Genomic DNA, 5,470 nt, shown 5'->3' on the forward strand with positions numbered 1-5,470 from the left:
AAATTAAAACAAAATTTGTTATAGTAAAAGACACATTGCCATTAATCCCCCTCAAAATACTCCCCCTCACTTCAAACACACTTATCCCATCATTCTTGCCACTTTCTGAAGCAGTTCTGGAAGTCCTCTTTCTTCAGCGTCTTTAGTTGTACTGTCGTAGCTGCATCGATGTCCTGAATTGATTCAAAACGTTTAACGTTTATGTTCATTTTGACTTTGGGGAAGAGCCAGAAGTCCCACGGTGCCAGATCTGGTGAATAAGGTGAATGAAGACACACTGTAATGTTTTTATTTGACTGAAATTGCTATACCAGAAGTTATGTGTGACAGGGTGTTGCCATGATGGAGGATGAAGTAAAGACACTCACAAAAGTTCCAGAACTGCTTCAGAAAGTGGCAAGAATGATGGGATAAGTGTGTTTAAAGTGAGGAGGAGTATTTTGAGGAGGAGGATTAATGGCAATGTGTCTTTTGCTACAATTTATTTTTTTTATTTAAACATTCACCATATTATTGGTTGATCACACCTCGTATATCTATGAAAATATAACTTACTATGTGACAAAGCAGTATTTGAACTCAATGGTAAAAGATGATTTATTTTAAAAAGGGCACATAAACAACAGCTATGCTTCAAGGAGGAAATAAAATTACATCCCTTTTTCACACTATATACAAAAATATATTACAAATGGATTATACACTGAAATTTATGTTTTAAATGAAATTATAAAACCCTTAGAAGAAAATCTAGGAGATTTCATGTTTACAGTCTAAAGAAGGGGAGACATTTATAGCCAAGACAAGAAACTTACTAAAAAAATAAATATTTTAATATAAGTATAGATATTATACAGAAATATGTAAACTTTTATATGCCAAAATATAAAATAAAAAAAATCTATAGGTAAATAATTGGCTTTGAAAAAATAATGCAGATGATAAACTAAGTGCATATATTTGAAATACACAGGGGTTTAAAATAAACAAACACAAACAACCCCATAGAAAAATTGGCAAAAATAAGAAAAGGCAATTCACAAAACAGAAAATTCTAATAACAAAATAAATTTGAATTATATACATTCACTTTAAGGTAACCATAAAATATAACCTTATATGACTACTAAGATTAGCAAATATATTTTTAAAAACACAGTTTATATTGCTGGCAAAGATATGAGATAAAAATGTAAATTGTTACCATCTCTGTAGAATGTGTGAAGAAATCTGGCATGAGCGATTCAAATTAAATATACTCACACCATTTAACACTGAATTTCTGCTCTTGGTCATATTTCCCATTCAAAAAATTCCTCAGTGTGTACACATGTATGTACATAGATGGTTTTTGCAGAATTATTTTAATGGCAAAAAAAAATGAATTTCTCTTCCACTAGAAAGTAGAAAGATGGAAAAGCCATGGGTCACACATTAACAATGAGAAAAAACTTGGGTCAACTAAAAAAAAATCATAGCTTTTCTTGACCCCATCAGAGAAGTTTGAATAACCAGAGATAGAAGGTCCCTCCAAGGAGAGACAAGGTAGGTAGACTGACAACCTGTGACAGAGGCCCGAAAGAGGAGCTGATTAGTCCAGCTATTCTGCTGGGTTCATTTGAAGGTTCTTTTTCATAGAACCTCATCAGGTGCTCACAGAAAATACTGGTGGCAGATCGGGGCACCAGAGCAATCCACACACCTGCTTTTTCAGTGTAGATATGCAGGAGGAGATTAGGTGCCACTGTGGAAAGGGCAGAGCCTCGCCATCCCTAATCGTCTACCACAGACATTTTTCTCATTTGAAACTAAAGCCTTAAGCTTCTAAGGAAGGCTAACAAATGCTATTTTCTACAGGGTACATATCAAGACTTATGGTAGTTAGTGGAAGGATAGAAGAAAAAACAAAGCAAAACAACTCTACTGCTAAAGGAAAAGCAAAACATAACACTGGGTCCTAGAGCCTATGTCAATGCCATTAGAGGTTACTTACCACTGGGGGATATGTCAGAAATTCTCTTGCACTCAAGGTTTCCCACAAATAAAAAGACAGCTTTGGTTGCCATGGAGAAGAGAGACAAGAAAGTTGAGAATACCATGTGCTCAGACTAGAACTGACCTGGACCAGAACTGCCAGCAGCAGCCTGGCAAAGCACTGAGTAATGAGAACCATAATCTAGACTGGGAGAGGGGAAAGAATTTAGAGACAGGCTACACTCTGTGCATTTGTCAACAGGCACAAAAGGCTGCAATGTAAGAATGAAACATAAACACCAAGAAAAGTCCTCTGACATGACAGACCCTTCCCTAAACTCAAGGGAACAGCAGATTAACACTAGAGGGTCTTTCTTTCTTTCTTTCTTTCTTTCTTTCTTTCTTTCTTTCTTTCTTTCTTTCTTTCTTTCTTTCTTTCTTTCTTTCTTTCTTTCTTTCTTTCCTTCNCATATATATATATATATATATATATATATATATATATATATATATATATATATAGTGTTCAACATGTTTAATTGTATGTGGGGAGGAATAGGGAAAATATGTCTATTCTATCTTCCCAAAAGTAGAAGTTTCTAGTTTCCTTTTTGAGTCTTCTTGTTCCCTGAAATAAAATATACCCAAGAGAACTTACTATTTGTATAGCAGCTTGATATTCTCTCATAGTCTGTTTTACTGAGCTTGGGTTTATGTTCCCTTATGTTTCTATTATAACATTTTAGTCCAAAGAGCAATATACAAAAGAAAAAAAAATAAAGTTAAATTGTACTTTCTTAATAATATATCAGTATTATATATTGACAGCTTCCTTCACCCCTTTGAGCAGCAGGCTTTATTCCTTTTTTTGTCTTCTGGTTTTTAATCTAGTTTTAAATACACGTACTTATTGCTCTTAGCATTTTTAGAGCTTTGCATGCTTTCAGCCCTACCTGCTACTATTCTTAATTTTTAAAAATAATTTCTCATTTTACACTGATTTATTTTTTTATTTTTATTTTTTTTTTTAGCTGAGCCATCCTGCTACCTATTGGCAGCTCAGCGGCTGCTCAGCTCGGGCTGGACACAAACCGCTGTTGCTCAGAGCTCAAACTCTTGAGCGAGCTCTTAACCAACTGAGCCACTCGGCCGGCCCCTACACTGATTTATTTAATGCCCATATGTGGTTTGCCAGGTTACATATGTTGTACCAGGTGACTATATTATTAATTTTAAAATGATACAAAAATGGGTTTTAGAGGTATTTACTCATAAAATATATTTATCCATAAAACATGCTGACTACACAGAAAAAGAAACAGACATGGTCTCAACCTTCATGGATTTTTCAATTGAGAGAGAGAGAGAGAGCGAGAGCAAACAAGTAAGCAAACAAAAATGTACAGTAATTGTATAGTATGGTGAATGCTACAAATGACTTAAAAACATAGATACTTGGAGAATGACAGGGTAAAACAACCTAGGAGTGTCATTACAGAAGGCTGTGCTAAGGAGGTAGTATATAAGCTAAGATTCAAGGAAAGAAAAGAAGTCAGTGTTACAAATAATGAAATAAAGAGTGTTCTAGGCAGTGAAGGGCTAGAGGAAAATCAGAATACATCACAAACTGAGACAACAAGTGTGTGAATAGCCGCAGCACATTCTGAAACTTCTTTCAGAGAATCATTTTCAGATTGGCTTCCTTCAGCTTTTCAAGATGCTGCTTCTGCCCGCCGTCTGCTCAGGCAGAAGGTGGTCAGGCCTCGAGGACATCGGCAGTGCTCATTTCCCTGATGCTGCAGAAGCCCCTGGTCACTAGCAGACTACCCATGCCATCCGGATTCAAAAACCTCAAAACAATAGCATTTTCTCATGTATCTAATCTCCAAAGCATAAGGCACAAGGGAAGAAATGCAATTAAAAGGAGTGTTTTGATGGAACAGTTGTAGTCTGGAAATAGAATGCCAGAGTTCCTGTCCTAATTCTGCCATGCCTCAATTTTTATGTATATGGTCTGTTGCCTGTACATGAGAAATTATTCTTCTCTCCCTGAGAGGATAAAAATCTTACAGGCGGAAAAGAGATATGGTAGTATAGCTCTCTTAACAGCACAACCAAGTATGCACCAATTTCCAACCTCCACAGTGTTCTAATACAACTCAGAGCTCTTACACGTAAAACCTGCCTTGTCTTAGCTCCCAGGAATTTAAACTAGAATAAGTGCTAAGTAATCAGTCTATGGGTATGTGTATGCCTTAGTATTTATAGACATAATCTATACACATTTCTTAAAATACAAGTATAAAACAGTTGCATAAGTGCTTTGATTTCCTCAGAAGAGCAGCTATACATATCCAAGGAAACGGCCATATTGCGTAAGATGAAGCCAAGTACTTACAGTTTTTCTGCCTCAATGTGCATTCATACCTGTGCTGAAGAGAGAGACAGTTAGCTAGTAATTGCTCTGGGAAAATGAGACACATGGAACATCTTCTTTTTCACATAATCCTGAGCATCTTTCTAAAGAAGAGTAAGACTTGACAAGAGAGAAAAGCATGGGAGAGTTTTGTTTTTAAGTAATCCAAACACCAACTGTGAGATAATATGCAAGACAGAAATAAATGAGTGATCACTTAACCAGGATATTGTGAGAAAAGACACTGAGAATTTTAACTATGCCACTTATACATTTTTCTTCTTTCCCGAATCAAGGCATAACATAGAAATCTAGCAAGATTTCAGATATACATCACGTTTCTGAGATCTTTAATATTTTTCTACTTTGGCGAAGCAATTTAAATAAGCATAGTTTGGGTTCAATGCCATCCCCCACCTTGTTCATTACTGCGTGAGTTCAGGTGACCTAATAATCCCCATGCCACCTCTCCCAGAACCAGCATCTTCCAAAGTATCTTCTGTGAGTTTCATTACAATTTCAAGAAATTTGTCATAAAAAAAAAGATCCCATGTTAAGTTAAATTTCAGAAATGTTGAGAGAAACAAAGTTATTGTACATGTACGTTTTTTTCAGAGCTTTTAACAAAATGAGCTGCATCTCCCACATCCATTTGAGAAAAGAACACTTTTATGCATCAAGAGAGTCACTAGCATTTCTTGAAACATAACTTGGGAACCAAAAACCCTAGCACTCTAGACAAGCAGCAGTATCAATTCACAATTCATAGAATCCCTGTGTGAAACAGTTATTACTTTCATTTCTCCTTTCAGGGGCCAAAATTTTCCATGGGATTTGAGTCTGATATCATCCACCACTTAGAATACACAGCGTTGTGCTCCTAGAACTTTCAGAAGCAAGGAACACTTACCTTTCTCCTTCTCATCTGCCTCAAAGCTTGTACCTTACAACAAGATGATCTAAGCTACCTTTTGTATAGCCCAGAGCAGATACCAGGGACCTAATCCTCAGTATTCTCCCCTTGTTTTCAATCTCTCTCTCTCTCTCTCTCTCTCTCTCTCTCTCTCTCTCTCTCTCTCT

Source organism: Hipposideros armiger, unplaced genomic scaffold (genome assembly GCF_001890085.2).
Source record: "Hipposideros armiger isolate ML-2016 unplaced genomic scaffold, ASM189008v1 scaffold_73, whole genome shotgun sequence".
Taxonomy (NCBI): domain Eukaryota; kingdom Metazoa; phylum Chordata; class Mammalia; order Chiroptera; family Hipposideridae; genus Hipposideros; species Hipposideros armiger.